Consider the following 17,573-nt stretch of genomic DNA (forward strand, 5'->3'; position numbering starts at 1 on the left):
GTATAAACTTTGTTTTGTGAACCTTTGGCTCCGACCGATCCTCTGGCTTGCGACCGGCGAAAGCTGGGCACCAAACGACCAACCCCTTGTCACTTGGGAGCTGGTCTCCGGCTGCGTTTGCCACGCCGAGTCGAGGGCATCTCCTCTGTGACCAAGACCGCTACCCCCACACGCTCTAAAGGTGTCTGGGAGCGCACGCAAAAGTGCGCGAAGTGGTGACAATGGTACATATGCAAGCTCCTGTTACTGACATTTTTATTAGCCTCATAGCTGTGTGCCTGTGTCACTATTTTCTGCTTTATGCATTGCGGTCATGGCATATTCGGTTGTCAGTAAGTGTTTAATATTGCAGATGTCTGCTCCCATTAGGAGATGGCACAGCTTGCTACTGTGGGAGAAAATCAATGGTCTATCATGCTGTTGCATTCATGTCTCTGTGACCAGATTGAGACCCCAAGAACGTTTCTGTTGTTTTCCTGCTCCTTTTCTTATGTCAATATTTTACTTCCAGTATACGAAAATCATTGTCATCGTTTAGTCCTGCTCTTGCTGAAGTGGTGTTTGAGATGCCCATTATTGTTAGTTTGCATAAGAAGTGCATGCCATGCCTTCAGTATCAAGCAACTGCCATGTCACAGTGCCCTCTTTTTTTGGTGTATGAGATGACCAAAAAAAGTCGCTATCTCATCACAGAAGTCGACATGAGTGTGCAAATAACTGCCTTACATGCCTGAAAAGGAGTTGGGGTGTGTGTTGGAATAATGTCTAACCAAAGTGTTTATTGCATCGTTACAGTTGGACTAGTGGTGAGGTAAATGGAGTTCTTGCTGTTGTGTGTACTTCGTTGCATACATAGGTAACGCTGCCAAAAGTAGCGTGCCTATTCACATAAGCTAAGTACGCGCCCAAAAAAGTAGTTCACCGTACAACTGTAGAGGACCAGTGTAGCAGGCTTTTAGCAGTGAACGTGTCCTGCGTGCATGCGCCGTTCATCATTGTTTTCTTCTTTCGCCAGCTGGGAACGCTGATCTTGGCGCCTCCGCTTTGCAACGTCACTGTGTGCTACAAGGCCTCCGCCCAGACGGAACGGCAAAATGTACTCGCCGATGGGGCAGAGATGGGCTGGCTTGGCGGCAGGCTGGTCAGCAGATAAGCTGGCAACATCCAAGGGAAGCTCCTGGGGAGGTGTCTCTAGGTATGCGGATTTGAGGCGATCTAAGGAGACTACCTTTTCACAACCATTCAGCAGGATAGTCGCCAACTTTACAGTCTTGTTGAGGACGCGGAACGGGCCGTTGTATGAGGGGGTAAGAGGCGTCGCGTTGAGGACGCAAGGTCTGGGTGAACAAATACATGACGTTCAGATGATCGAGGCGGGACTGGGCGCAGGTGATGAATACAGTCCTGTAGGTGTTGAAGGTACTGCAGGGGCGGGGACAAGGGAGGCGAAAGAACGAACAAGTCTCTAAGAAGCCGCAAGGGTGCACCGAATACGAGTTCAGCCGCCAAACAGCCAAGGTCACGACGAAGGACGGCGCATAGGCCAAGAAGTACCATAGAAAGGCGGTCGACCCAGTGCTCGCGTTCAAGGCGCGCTAGCGAGGGCAGCCTTGAGCTGGCGATGGAGCCGACCGACCATGCTGTTGGCACTGGGGTGGTATGCTGCGGTTAGGCAGTGTTTAGTGCCAAGCAGACGGGTGAGGGAAGTGAACAGGGTGCGTTAAAACTAGCGGCCGCGATCCGTGGTAACAATGACGGGGCAGCCGAAGCTGGAAACCCATGCTGAAACGAAGGCTTTGGCAACTGTTTCCGCAGTAATGTCCGGAATGGGCACTGCTTCGGACCAACTGGTGAACCGGTCAGTTATCATCAGAATGTTCCAGCAGCCATTAGGGGAATGGAGTGGTCCAACCTAGTCAAGATGAACGTGGCCAAAGCGACAACTAGGTGGCAGGAAACACTGGAGTAGAGTCTTTATATGTTGGGTCACTTTGGCGGACTGGCAAGCAAGGCACGATTGCGCCCACTGGCAAACGTTGGTGTTAATGTGGCGGCCAAACGTACTGCTCGGTAACAAGGCACTGTGTGGCTCGGATGCTGGGATTGCAGATGTGGCGCATGAAAAATTGCACGACGAAAGGCCTCAGGTGTGAAAGGACGCGGTAGAGCCGATGGCATGTCGCGCCAGAGCAATCCGGGCACAAACGGATGAGGCACGAGCTGCAGACGGAGGGCACGGATGTGGTCACGCAGGGCTTGCAGCTCAGGGTCGTCTAGCTGCGCCCGGGCCAGATATTCCCATTCCACAGCAGATTAGACACGCCGATGGAGGTAGTGCGTGAAAGTGCATCAGCTGCCTCATCAGTGCCTTTGATATGCCTGATATCTGTCACAAACTCCGATATGTAGGCCAGCTGACGAAGTTCACGGGCGACGTATTCGGAAGAGTTCATACGCAACACATACACCAGAGGCTTATGATCCGTTAGAACATAAAATGGCTGGCCTTCCAAGAAGTGGCGTTAATGCTGGGTGGTGGAGTAGATGGCGAGCAGCTCACGGCCATATATGCTGTAGTGAGTCTCGGCAGGTTGGAGCTTCCGAGAGAAGAAATCCAGTGGGTGCCACTCGGAGTTGATTTTCTGCTGGAGAACAGCACAAATGGCGACATTGGAAGCATCCATCACGATACGAGTTGACGCGCAAGCCCTGGGGTGGATGAGAAGCATCAAATTGGCGAGGCCTTGTTTTGAAGTCCTGAAAGCAGCCCGAGTTTCGGGAGACCAGGAAATGGGGGAGGAGGAGGGCTTGGTTGTGCGAAGTAGATCGATTGGTCATCTCTTAGGCCGGAGTCACTACTGTAGGGGATTTGCGGGGTCGCAGCGGAGCGCCAGAGCAAGAGGACCAGCGTAGCAGGTTTTTAGCACCGAAGAGCCCGTGCCATGCGTGCGCACCGAGCATGTGCCGTTAATCTTTATTTTCTTTCGCCGGCTGGGAACGCCGATCTTAGCACCTCCACTTTGCAGCGCGACTGTGCGCTACACAACCGAAGTGAACATAAGCATATATTGTTGCGAGAAAACTAAAGTGCTGTGACTTGCACCTCCCGGACTTCGCTTTATCTCTTGCCACATTTTCATCCTGCGACTCATCAAGACTTCAAGAAGTAAACTTGCATGGGGCAGTATGACACGCAGTTGGTAGGGCAAATGGCTCGTACTCAATATGCGCCCATAAAGTAGTCCACATGCAGTGAAAATTATAGCCAGAGGGCCTCATAGCTTCGACAGTGATTTTCAGTGGTGCCAGATCTTTTGATATCGTTCTTTATCACCCATACATTCACCAGAGTTTCGAGAAGGACGAATGATACGTGGTGGACCAATACGATTCCGAGGACGCGCTACTTTTGCAGCCTTCTATGTATGAAACTGAGTATAGAAGCTGTCTCAGAGGACAATCAGTGTCAGGCATGCTTGGACGTGTCACATGGAATCCATTTTTCGTTACTCGTGAAGGCCAAATCAATTGCGTATGCATTGCATTGCAGCAAGAGCAATTACAAAAAGGTTGTTGTCACATGTTGCTGTTTGACAGCGTGTGGGATAACCTCTGTCTCAACTTGAACGGCGTCACAATGCAGTGTAGGTGAGGTGGAATTATTTTATCCGAAACCGGGAAATGTGCAGTTACCTGGCCACATGTATGGCTGCTGTTCTTTTCTACGGCTGCCTTCAAGACCTTACCATGTAGCCCATATGCCAAGCAACAGCAGGGTGCGACAGCTCTCTCAACTTCTATAGCGAATGTGTGACGTTACTCAAGGACTTCTTTTGACTGCTGAAAGTGCGTGTGAAAGCGTCATGCGGCAGACAACCTTGAACAGGCTGATTGCACACCTCCATTTTTCCTCACCACTGGCAATCGACACCTTGTACAAATGTAACTTGGAGGTCAGTATTCCTACCATCGTTCAATAATCGGTGAAAACCATGTAAACAACTTGCCTAAATGTTTACAGTTCCTACTACCATCCGAAGGGGTTTTTTTGGTCACCTTTTTTCTTCTGCATACTGAGTTGAACCTGATTGTCAAGCATGTGAATATGAAATAAAGCACTACAGTTCTTATTACCTTTATTTTTTTCTCAGGGCAGTTGATCATTTCACAGCTTAAAAAGGAAATAATAGCGCACAAAGGAAGACAAGACGAACGAGAAGAAATGGAAAAGCGCTTACCTGAGGATTCGATAAATCCTGAGTTGAAAGTCGGCTCAAGTCCATTTGTTCTCATTCGTCCTATTTTATTTAGTGTACTATTATTTCCTTTTTAAGTACGAACCACCAACATGACCAAACATACTCTCTTTTGGCATGTTTCTCTCTGCTACTCGAGGTACTTAAACCTAGCATAGCGAGCTTAAGGAAAGGCGTTCCTTATCTCGCTGATGAAGCAGCTTGGGAGCACCTTACGAGTTTTCCGGCCGAGCCAGACCGACATCCAGCGTACAAACTGCCTGTGTGCAGTGTACCTGTACCTGCTAAAGAATGGAAAAAGAATAAATTAGCTAAAATTTGGTACTCTGCTGGTACTACTTTACAATGACCAAATGCCTCAGCTCTCAGTGACAAATGCTAACAGCTGCCATTTCTGGGTGTGAAGCTGCTTTGAGTGGATAAGCAGCAATAAACGGAAAATTTATGTATAGCATAATTGTTGCTGATGCCTAATGTATATTCCTGGACATGAACACAAAACCTCTGTTGGTGAATGTGCACATGATTTGACTCGACGTATATGTATCTGGTGAATGGAGCATTTAATAATTAGTCTATACCGGGCGATGTAGAGAGCACGTATGTACATACAAGAATGTAGTGACACTACATGGCGTTGTGGATTGTGTAAAACGAAAGGGAAGTACACACTCAAAAAAGCAAACTGATGCATTTTTACTGCAATAGAGTTTTACTACAACTGCTGTGTCTCTACAGCGCGCGCGGAAAACCCTGTACGCGCCCGTGATAATGGAGAGCTTTAGCGTAGCCGGGTACAGCCGTACGGCAACGCGTTACGTCTACCGAACGGCAGTAGACACGGTAGCTCGCTAATCGTTCCTGCCACGCGTCACATTTCACACGCGCCCTGACCGTAAATAAGTCATACGTGCATGTGGATGTCGGGTGCATCGACAAGAGAAGGCCTGTCTTCTCTCAAGGCATAATATGCCACCGACAGAGCGTGGATATCCAGGCATATTGGCTCAAAGCCGGAGTGGTTGGTTATGCACTTGGCCCCCTCGGGCACTTGGGCGGCCACCTTCGGAACTTTGAGACAGCACCCGGACTCTTGCTCGGTCTCCATTGGCCGACAAAGACCACAGGTGCACCTGGAAAAGTATAGATTTCATAGTATCTCGTAGTCTACCTGTCACACAGCTAGATAACTTCAGAATAAAACCCACGTGTATGCGCGCATCCACCCGCCTGTGTATATGTGCTCGGAAGTAAACATTGCCGCAAGGTTGCAGTGCTTTGATCGCTTGCGGCCAGAGAAAGGATTTTGTTTTCGTTTTAAGTTCTGGCAAATTAAGTACAATGAATAAGCGTAAAAGCTTGCAGCAGTAAAATCCAGGAGAGCGGACGTCAGACGCTCACAGCGCAACGAGAGAAAGGAGCGAGCTACCGGGGGCACAACACCGCTGCAGGAATGGCGCACTCACCTTTAATAATGTTTCAGGTGGCCGTGCTGACGATTGTGCCCGTGGCTGCGCGCCCGGCAGCTTCAATGACTGCTACTGCATGCACTGCGGATGTATCAACAAGCTGGCCTCCCCCGGATCTTTTCGACTATTGGACGCCACCAGTGGTTTTTGGCCGGACTTCCCACGTTAAATGGCAACCTGTGTCTACATTTACCGCTTCCGCTATCAATCGTGGCCTCAGTCTACATAAGGATTCCTCGGCAACCACTTCACTGGGGCACAACACCGCTGCAGGAATGGCGCACTCACCTTTAATAATGTTTCAGGTGGCCGTGCTGGCGATTGTGCCCGTGGCTGCGCGCCCGGCAGCTTCAATGACTGCTACTGCATGCACTGCGGATGTATCAACAAGCTGGCCTCCCCCGGATCTTTTCGACTATTGGACGCCGCCAGTGGTTTTTGGCCGGACTTCCCACGTTAGCTGGCAACCTGTGTCTACATCTACCGCTTCCGCAATCAATCGTGGCCTCAGTCTACATAAGGATTCCTCGGCAACCACTTCACTGGGGCACAACACCGCTGCAGGAATGGCGCACTCACCTTTAATAATGTTTCAGGTGGCCGTGCTGGCGATTGTGCCCGTGGCTGCGCGCCCGGCAGCTTCAATGACTGCTACTGCATGCACTGCGGATGTATCAACAAGCTGGCCTCCCCCGGATCTTTTCGACTATTGGACGCCGCCAGTGGTTTTTGGCCGGACTTCCCACGTTAGCTGGCAACCTGTGTCTACATCTACCGCTTCCGCAATCAATCGTGGCCTCAGTCTACATAAGGATTCCTCGGCAACCACTTCACTGGGGCACAACACCGCTGCAGGAATGGCGCACTCACCTTTAATAATGTTTCAGGTGGCCGTGCTGACGATTGTGCCCGTGGCTGCGCGCCCGGCAGCTTCAATGACTGCTACTGCATGCACTGCGGATGTATCAACAAGCTGGCCTCCCCCGGATCTTTTCGACTATTGGACGCCGCCAGTGGTTTTTGGCCGGACTTCCCACGTTAGCTAGCAACCTGTGTCTACATCTACCGCTTCCGCTATCAATCGTGGCCTCAGTCTACATAAGGATTCCTCGGCAACCACTTCACTGGGGCACACCACCGCTGCAGGAATGGCGCACTCACCTTTAATAATGTTTCAGGTGGCCGTGCTGACGATTGTGCCCGTGGCTGCGCGCCCGGCAGCTTCAATGACTGCTACTGCATGCACTGCGGATGTATCAACAAGCTGGCCTCCCCCGGATCTTTTCGACTATTGGACGCCACCAGTGGTTTTTGGCCGGACTTCCCACGTTAGCTGGCAACCTGTGTCTACATCTACCGCTTCCGCTATCAATCGTGGCCTCAGTCTACATAAGGATTCCTCGGCAACCACTTCACTGGGGCACAACACCGCTGCAGGAATGGCGCACTCACCTTTAATAATGTTTCAGGTGGCCGTGCTGGCGATTGTGCCCGTGGCTGCGCGCCCGGCAGCTTCAATGACTGCTACTGCATGCACTGCGGATGTATCAACAAGCTGGCCTCCCCCGGATCTTTTCGACTATTGGACGCCACCAGTGGTTTTTGGCCGGACTTCCCACGTTAGCTGGCAACCTGTGTCTACATCTGCCGCTTCCGCTATCAATCGTGGCCTCAGTCTACATAAGGATTCCTCGGCAACCACTTCACTGGGGCACAACACCGCTGCAGGAATGGCGCACTCACCTTTAATAATGTTTCAGGTGGCCGTGCTGACGATTGTGCCCGTGGCTGCGCGCCCGGCAGCTTCAATGACTGCTACTGCATGCACTGCGGATGTATCAACATGCTGGCCTCCCCCGGATCTTTTCGACTATTGGACGCCACCAGGGGTTCATGGCCGGACTTCCCACGTCAGCTGGCAACCTGTGTCTACATCTACCGCTTCCGCTATCAATCGTGGCCTCAGTCTACATAAGGATTCCTCGGCAACCACTTCACTGGGGCACAACACCGCAGCAGGAATGGCGCACTCACCTTTAATAATGTTTCAGGTGGCCGTGCTGACGATTGTGCCCGTGGCTGCGCGCCCGGCAGCTTCAATGACTGCTACTGCATGCACTGCGGATGTATCAACAAGCTGGCCTCCCCCGGATCTTTTCGACTATTGGACGCCACCAGGGGTTCATGGCCGGACTTCCCACGTCAGCTGGCAACCTGTGTCTACATCTACCGCTTCCGCTATCAATCGTGGCCTCAGTCTACATAAGGATTCCTCGGCAACCACTTCACTGGGGCACAACACCGCTGCAGGAATGGCGCACTCACCTTTAATAATGTTTCAGGTGGCCGTGCTGGCGATTGTGCCCGTGGCTACGCGCTCGGCAGCTTCAATTACTGCTACTGCATGCACTGTGGATGTATCAACAAGCTGGCCTCCCCCGGATCTTTTCGACTATTGGACGCCACCAGTGGTTTTTGGCCGGACTTCCCACGTTAGCTGGCAACCTGTGTCTACATCTACCGCTTCCGCTATCAATCGTGGCCTCAGTCTACATAAGGATTCCTCGGCAACCACTTCACTGGGGCACAACACCGCTGCAGGAATGGCGCACTCACCTTTAATAATGTTTCAGGTGGCCGTGCTGACGATTGTGCCCGTGGCTGCGCGCCCGGCAGCTTCAATGACTGCTACTGCATGCACTGCGGATGTATCAACAAGCTGGCCTCCCCCGGATCTTTTCGACTATTGGACGCCACCAGTGGTTTTTGGCCGGACTTCCCACGTTAGCTGGCAACCTGTGTCTACATCTACCGCTTCCGCTATCAATCGTGGCCTCAGTCTACATAAGGATTCCTCGGCAACCACTTCACTGGGGCACAACACCGCTGCAGGAATGGCGCACTCACCTTTAATAATGTTTCAGGTGGCCGTGCTGACGATTGTGCCCGTGGCTGCGCGCCCGGCAGCTTCAATGACTGCTACTGCATGCACTGCGGATGTATCAACAAGCTGGCCTCCCCCGGATCTTTTCGACTATTGGACGCCACCAGTGGTTTTTGGCCGGACTTCCCACGTTAGCTGGCAACCTGTGTCTACATTTACCGCTTCCGCTATCAATCGTGGCCTCAGTCTACATAAGGATTCCTCGGCAACCACTTCACTGGGGCACAACACCGCTGCAGGAATGGCGCACTCACCTTTAATAATGTTTCAGGTGGCCGTGCTGGCGATTGTGCCCGTGGCTACGCGCTCGGCAGCTTCAATTACTGCTACTGCATGCACTGTGGATGTATCAACAAGCTGGCCTCCCCCGGATCTTTTCGACTATTGGACGCCACCAGTGGTTTTTGGCCGGACTTCCCACGTTAGCTGGCAACCTGTGTCTACATCTACCGCTTCCGCTATCAATCGTGGCCTCAGTCTACATAAGGATTCCTCGGCAACCACTTCACTGGGGCACAACACCGCTGCAGGAATGGCGCACTCACCTTTTCTAATGTTTCAGGTGGCCGTGCTGACGATTGTGCCCGTGGCTGCGCGCCCGGCAGCTTCAATGACTGCTACTGCATGCACTGCGGATGTATCAACAAGGTGGCCTCCCCCGGATCTTTTCGACTATTGGACGCCACCAGTGGTTTTTGGCCGGACTTCCCACGTTAGCTGGCAACCTGTGTCTACATCTACCGCTTCCGCTATCAATCGTGGCCTCAGTCTACATAAGGATTCCTCGGCAACCACTTCACTGGGGCACAACACCGCTGCAGGAATGGCGCACTCACCTTTAATAATGTTTCAGGTGGCCGTGCTGACGATTGTGCCCGTGGCTGCGCGCCCGGCAGCTTCAATGACTGCTACTGCATGCACTGCGGATGTATCAACAAGGTGGCCTCCCCCGGATCTTTTCGACTATTGGACGCCACCAGTGGTTTTTGGCCGGACTTCCCACGTTAGCTGGCAACCTGTGTCTACATCTACCGCTTCCGCTATCAATCGTGGCCTCAGTCTACATAAGGATTCCTCGGCAACCACTTCACTGGGGCACAACACCGCTGCAGGAATGGCGCACTCACCTTTAATAATGTTTCAGGTTAGATACCTTGATTGTTTTCCCGTTCGGAGTAGCAACCGTTGCATATTCATGGTGTTGTGCCCCACTGAGCTTTCTAACTTGTGTAAGCGTTGTAGCAGCTTTGTAGCAATGTGTGTTAAAATAATGGCTCTGCTTCTATCTGGCGATGTCGAGACAAATCCAGGACCTTCTACCGAAGAATTGTTAACTACTGTTTTGGAAACCGTAACAAGGATTGAAAGCGGGCAGGCAGATATGCGTAGTGATTTACACGCACTTAAGCACTGGCAAGCATCTGTCAACGAGGAACTGCAACAGCTGTCTTCAAGAATACGTGTTCTTGAGGTTGACACACCATCGCTGAAAAAAACCAAAGTACATTGCCACTCCGCTCGCCTGAAGCTATTAATTCAATATCTGAGCAAATTAAGACTATTGAATCAAGATGCGATGACACGGAAAATCGGCTAAGGCGATGTATTTTCTTTTTTGGCATCCCCGACCATTCCAATGAAACATGGTCAGCGTCAGAAGGCAGAGTCATTGATATTTGTTCTAAAGAGCTTGGCGTTACAATCGAATCTTCGCAACTCGACCGTGCGCATCGTCTTGGCAAATACCAAGTGGCTAAATGTAGACCGATTATTACTAAATTCACCTTCTTCAAGGATAAGCAAAGAGTAATAGAAAAATGTTATAAGTTCAAAAATACAAATTTTTCTGTGCGCGAAGACTTTTCATTGCAAACACGAGTAGCCAGAAGAAAGTTAATAGAATTTGCGAAGTCCAAAAATGTGCCGTTTAAACTAGCCGTGGATAAACTGCGCATAGAGAATACCGTGTTCACTTACTGCGCTGACACTGACAGTGTTATTCAATCTTCTAGATAGCAGTTTCAAAGGCCGGCAGTCTCATCTGATTGTGATCCACCTCCTAATCCAAGTGTCCATAATGATGTAGCGCAGATTTCGGTATCGTTCACGAATATGCGCAGTTTACTCCCAAAACGTGTCGAAGTTTGCTCGCATCTGGAAAACAGCAATTGTGATATTCTACTAGTCACAGAAACATGGCTCCACTCCGATATCACTGATGACGAAGTCCTACAACCATCAGTTGACTACAGCATCTATCGTAAAGACAGGGACGGAAGAAGGGGCGGCGGGGTATTGATAGCCGTAAAAAAGACATTACTGCCTTTCCCCTTGAAGTTTCAAGCCCACTTGAAATAACCTGAGTCTGCATTCCATCTTCGTATTCAAAGAACGTATTTAGAATATGTTATCGACCACCAGACAGTATAGAAACGTTCACGTCTTATTTGTATGAAAATCTTTGCGAAATTACTACGAAATTTCCTAAAGCTAACATATTCTTATTTGGCGATTTTAATTACCCAGAAATTGACTGTGCTAACCTAACGTCACCCTGCCAACACTCCAGCGATTTCGTAGCGCTTGCACTAGATTTTTCTCTAGTGCAAATGATTCAGAAACCCACCCGTGGCAATAATGTTCTTGACCTCGTTTTCACATCCATCCCTGAAACAGTAGCATCAGTTTCTTTGATGCCTGGCTTTAGTGATCATCTACTCGTTAACCTCACAGTAGAACTACCCTTATACAAACGCACTACGACATCTAAGCGCATATTTAATTATAAGAAGGCTGATTTCACTGCCATCGACATAGGTTTGGAGAATCTCTACAGATCGTTCTTACGTAATTTTGTTTCCCGATCTGTTGAGGAAAACTGGAAGCTCTTTAAGGAAACACTAATGCAGCTTACACATGCTCATATTCCACTAATTCACTTCCGGGTAAATAGTTCAAAACCATGGTATCACAGGACGCTACGCTCAATAAAAAATAAAAAGAAACGCCTGTTCAGAATTGCTAAGCGGCAAGGAACCGCAGTGGCGTGGCTAAAACATAAAGAGTCCGAAAAAGATTATTGCTGTAACATTCGTAGCGCTAAACACAAATTCTTTTCACATGACCTCCAATCCATGATGCAAAATAACCCTAAACAATTCTGGGCAGGGATTTCCCCTCGAAAAGACTCGAGCCGAATTTCACTCCAAGACAATACCGGAACACCTATTTCAGAAAAATCCTCAGTTGCTTTTAATAACTTTTTATCTCGATGTTTACACGCGAGGATTACTCTACCATTCCCGCAATCGCAGACGTAAACTACAGGTATATGGCACCAATAAAGATTGATGCCTCTGGCATGTCATCCCTAATTAAGAAACTAAAGGTCTCTACCTCAGCCGGCGTTGATGGTATAAATAATAAAATTTTGAAGCATACATCCACACATACAGCCCCCATTCTATCACGCATTTTTGAGCAATCCTTATCCACAGGGGAACTGCCATGTGACTGGAAAATCGGGAAAATCATTCCCATCTTTAAGTCGGGCGATAAAAGTAAGATAAGTAATTACCGACCCATATCAATAACAAGCATTCCATGTAAATTACTGGAGCATGTGATAGCATCAAATATTATGCAGCACTTAGAAACTAGCAATTTCGTCTATCCGAAGCAACACGGTTTTAGGAAAGGGCTTTCGATGTTACCCCAGTCGATGTTACCCCTCCGCTGAACTTCATTATTGACGGCCTGGCATTTTCTTCATCGTTGTCGCTGGCCAGCGGATCAAACTTGAAATGATGGTCCGGGTTCTCAATGGATCTGCGTTCATTGTCGTCCTCGCTACTGCCATCAAAAAAGTCGATGTCCTCATCGGAGTCAGGTTGCTCATAATCGGAGCTGCTGGAAGTAGCCATGCCGTTGTTCGTTCGCGTGCGCTGTTACAACACGTGTGTGCGAAAGCAGACGATGCAGCCGTCGGTGCGTCACAACTATGTGGGCCCACGTGACCAGGCAGCGTAGTTGAGCATCCTAGATTGTGACGTCACTGTCCAACTCGGCGCTTAGAAACCGAAACTCGCTCACCTAAAAATGCGATATTAAATTATTCACAGTCAGTAATTGAATCTTATAGCGTGTATCATGCTTCCTGGAGCAATAAGAAACGTTTGAAACAAAGAACGCGCTAACCACAAATTTGGTGTCTCCACCCCTTTAAGCGTTTCTTGCATCCAATACCTCACCGTGGGCGACCTTGCATACACAGGAAGCCCATAACAAGATTACTGTAGCCTCAAAATTTGGTGTGGCAACCCCTTTAAAACAGGCTTTTGGAGTTAGAAGAGTGCAATTTTCGGCGGTCGATAACCCATGCAGTGCACCTTGGAAGAGAAAATCAGCATACAGCGGTACGGGTGATGAGATTGCTGTAATAACCTTAAAATAGTGCTAACGCGCCTTACAAACTCCACAATTCATATATCTGACTGGTCGACGTAAAAGCCCTATAACGATCATGAAATCACGGGGCATTTTGAAAAATTCTCAAAGCGCCACAGGAGCTGCCAAGTGATTATTTACATTCATTTGAGTGTAGACTTTCGACAGGAAAAAAAGCTCACATACAGTGCATGGAGATGCGAGATCACCGTTTCTCCGCTTTATATGTTTTAGTTACTTTAAAAGGTGCAAAGTACTATTTAAGGAAGGGTTGGATGGATAAGGCTGAACCCTTTAGGTCGGGCGATGGTTCAAGCCACCTAGCCATGACTTGTGAAATTTTACTCTTGTCTTGATTTTAGCCACCAGTCAGATAACCTTCGCTTGGTTACTTCTACCCGCTTAAAATTTTTTTCCCCTGCACTGTCCTTAAACCTCAATGCTTTGGATAAATCATCCCTGCTGCTTTCCACTGCAGGGTGAAGCCCTTTACAGAAAAGTATCAAGTGCTCAGCTGTTTCCTCCTCCTCTCCGCACACAACGCACATTGTGTCTATCTCGTGGTACCTGACTCTATATGTCTTAGCCCGCAAAATTCCCGTTCTGGCTTCAAGCAGCAAAGAGCTTCCCCTACAATTATCACAGATATTTTCTTCGGCAATTTCTTGTTTAACAAGATACAGTATGTTCCCAGTGCCGATTTGCAGGGTGCGAAGCGATGGCAGCGCCATTGGTGGCGGGTTCATAATTGCACCTGTGAGTTGAGCCGAACGCACCGGCGTTCGCCATACGTTTCCACGCTGTTGTCTCATCTTGAACTGCATATACATTTTTCGTCCTAGCGTCTTGACAAGCAACACCCGCTGCCGGAGTACTGCGACAGATTTCTGAGCACGTTCAGCAGCATGGTTGTTAGGTTTTGAAACTCTCACAGCCCGCACCGAGACAATGTTACGTGTTCCCAGCTCGGTCGGCAACCCAACCGGTAGTGCAGTGCGATCACATTACTGCGTCGTTTTTTATTTCAGACTTTAATTTTATATCAGAAAATTACGCACGCTTAAGGCTGCTTATGTGTTTTGAATGCAGAAACTTTTTAAATTTTATTTCATACTTATTTTTTTTCTTCCTTTCTAATGTCACATGTACCGATTAGCATGCAGTCGTAAGACAACCCATATAGTATATTCAACTTTGGCCTCTCGCTCTGTACTCAAGAAGCTATGGATTGCACCCTCGCATCGATATCTAATAGTCTTGGCTTCAATTACACCTTCGAAAGAAATCTTACCTTTCTTGTATACCACGGTAGTCATCTGCAATTTTCGCGACCACTGCTGCTGGTAAACGTCGACGCCCGGTTTCTTTGCCGATCCATTATATAATGCTTCCGCATTAAAATTATTTGAAGCAATCCGTGTCACGAATAATCGCCTCAGGCTCGCTGTTACACAAGCTCGATCAAAGTAGGGAGACTTATGTTCGCATATATGTGCGCAACATATCTTCCTGATACAATAATCAACCAAGTGGTGCGGAGGTGGCTAAAAAAGCAGTTTAAGACGTACGGACTTCGAAAGGATGCTGCATTCTTAGGAGACGAGCTTTGATTCTGCACACTAAACACAAATCAACCCAGATGGGTGTTTTTGGCTTGTCCTCTAGCGTCCTCCCAAATCGAGGTTCGATATACACCGTTAGACTTGGGGTAGATTTCAACACCAAAACATACGGAAGTCTTACGGTTGGCGAAGGGAGCGGATTGGGTGCAGATTTTTACACCAAAAAATACGAAGCACTTGCGGTTGACAATGGGAGTATATTTGGTGTAGATTTTTACACCAAAAAATACGATGCACTTCCGATAAGCAATGGGAGGTTTCAACCGCGGCGATACGCAGAGCGGTGGCTGCGGTGTCGTGTTTATGCAGGCGCCAAGATTTCGCAACGCCGGCATCTAGGAGGAGGAGGTGATGACAGCGCTCCGTTTTTCTATATTGCATTTTTTCTCTTTCTTACAGGTATACTAGAACTGCTAACTATATAGGCGGAATGGTGCTAGTTCGTTAATCACAATAATCAGGTTCGAATGCGCTTTGTAATCATGAAAAAAGCCTAATCAAACTTCAATGTTGAGATATAACAACCAGCCCCGTTCCGTCCATGCCGTTACGAAGTAGTACTGTAAAGAACAGGGCAAGAACGCTGGATACAAAGTGCATCGGACCGCTGTCTTCGCCTCCTCCTGGATGCCTGCGTTGCACGATCGTGGCGCAATGCATACACACGACGTTGCAGTCACGTCGCAGCGTACTGCCGTACATCGAGGAAACAAAACGAGACCAGCGGCGGCCGCAAGGAAACGTCTTTAAGCCATAGCTAATTTAAGCAGAATTGACTGTAATTGCCTGTTCCTTCGATAGAAAAAATGAAAAGTAGTCAATTTTTCTGTGGCCGCACATGATACTCTTCATGATGATATTTCGAGCATGCATCTCAGCGGGAAAGGAATTCTGTAGAGCCACTGCTGTGGCTTAGTGGTTGTGGCGCTTGGCTGCTGACCCGGCTGCGGCGTTCAAATTTCGATAGAGGCGAAATTCCAGAGGCCCGTGTACTGTGAGATGTCAGTGCACGTTAAAGAACCCCAAGTGGTCGAAATTTCTAGAGCCCTTCACTATGGCGTCCCTCAAAGCCTGAGTCGCTTTGTGATGTTAAACACCCATAAACTATGAACGAATTCTAAGCCTTCTGAGAATAAAAGACGTGCTTTTTAAAATTTTTCGTTCTGTTCTCAATCAGTTTTTAACAACCATCTTTGTTGGTGACTGATGCCTTGATGTTTGTACACAGGTAGTGGTGTCACATATATTAAGGAGCCTAAATTGAATTTTAAATGAAAAAGGTGTGACGAAGAAGCCGCGAATTAACCGAAGAATAAAGAAGAGGAAGAAGAAGCATTCGGTGAGGTAGAGAGAGATGATTGGTGGAGAAGAGAAGACGACGACAAGGCATACGTGGACTAACACCGAGGCTATAAAAGGGCGTGTGAGAGCGAGGCCCGGGGGTGGGGGAACAGCAGAGAAGCGAAGGTTCCGGCGGGTCAGGGACACTTTAGCTGGAAGAGAGCGACGCCGGCTACTGCTCCGGTGAGCTCGCGTTCTACGGCAACGCATCGTGGACTTCCTGCCGTGCCTGAGCCAATTCCGGGGAGTCAACGGAGGACGCTACCACCTGCTACGGCCAGGGGTGTCACCAGCACTGTTGCCACCCATCCGGGTGGTGCCCCCAACGCCAACACCGGCATCACCTCCACGGGCGCTTGGACCGGGAGCTTGTACGACGCAGCCAGCGACGCCAGCCAAGCCCGGCGAACGCCGCCTCGGCGCCGCCTACTGAATCCATACAACGCCGCAGCCACACCGAACCAACCGTGAGCACGAACGCCGACCACGAATAGTAGAACGCTAGTAGTAAACGCTGGTAGTAGTGTGCCCGGGTCGTGTGTATTTATAGCCTTTGTGTGTTGTGTTAGTTTTGTTAGTTTTGTTTTCTAGTGTGTGTGTCACGTAGTGTGTATTAAATGTGCGTTTGTGTGGGTACACTTGTCGCCTAGTCCATTCTTTCGGTCCGAGTGTTCTCCGGAGAGATCCGTGACAAAGTTAAGTGGCGAGCTTGCCAGGATACATTTCCTTTTTCTTTGTTGCTTTGTCTCGGATTTTTCCGATCTCTCGATGGCAGAAAGTATGGATTTGGCAAAAACGTTAGAACTGGCGCTCAAGCTAGGGTTAAGCAAGGAAGAGGCGATGCGTCTCTATGAGGAGGAGGCAAAGAGGTCTGTCTGTTGCTGCCAGGAAGAAAGAAAAGTGCACAGGCATGCTCACTGTCTCAAGTCGAGCCGCAATCGCTACCACGTGCAGATAGAAGGAGAGTTGAAAGATGGAATAGAAAGACAGAATAGTAAAGTCGCGCTAAAGACAAGGCCGATCCCGGAGGTAGTGCAATACCGGGCCAACCGGTGGCGGGAGTGAAGCATCCTTCTAACTCTCCGCCACATTTAAAAAAAATAAGCCCAAATTGCACCCGTAACAGATACTCTACGGGGTCCGGACAGAAAAAAAAGAAAAAGAATAAAGAGGAGGCTGATAGGCAGAGAGAGGAAAGAGCGCAAGCACGCGCAGACGCTCGCGAGGCAGAAGAGCGATAAGTTAGAAGAGCCCGCTAGGCAGAAGAACAGGATAAAAGAAGGATAGAACGGGAGAAGGAGTTTATTTTGTGGAAACAGGCGCATGTCGCGGGAGGATATGAGGAGATCACGGACAATGATCAGCGTTCCTTAGCGGGTACAGAATCTCCTAGACCGGCCAGAGTTTGTCCAAGAAAGCTGATGGCTCATTAGGATGACAAGAGAGATGATTTGGATGCATGTCTGCAACGATTCGAGCGGATAGCTTTGGGGCA

The 17,573-nt window shown here is 49.0% G+C and overlaps 1 pseudogene; it reads right to left on the reverse strand.

Moving 5' to 3' along the window:
• Positions 1-17,085: 17,085 nt before the first annotated feature.
• On the reverse strand, positions 17,086-17,230 carry LOC144126422 (U2 spliceosomal RNA; annotated as a pseudogene).
• Positions 17,231-17,573: the final 343 nt, after the last annotated feature.

This window comes from Amblyomma americanum, chromosome 3, assembly GCF_052857255.1.
Source record: "Amblyomma americanum isolate KBUSLIRL-KWMA chromosome 3, ASM5285725v1, whole genome shotgun sequence".
NCBI classification, from domain to species: domain Eukaryota; kingdom Metazoa; phylum Arthropoda; class Arachnida; order Ixodida; family Ixodidae; genus Amblyomma; species Amblyomma americanum.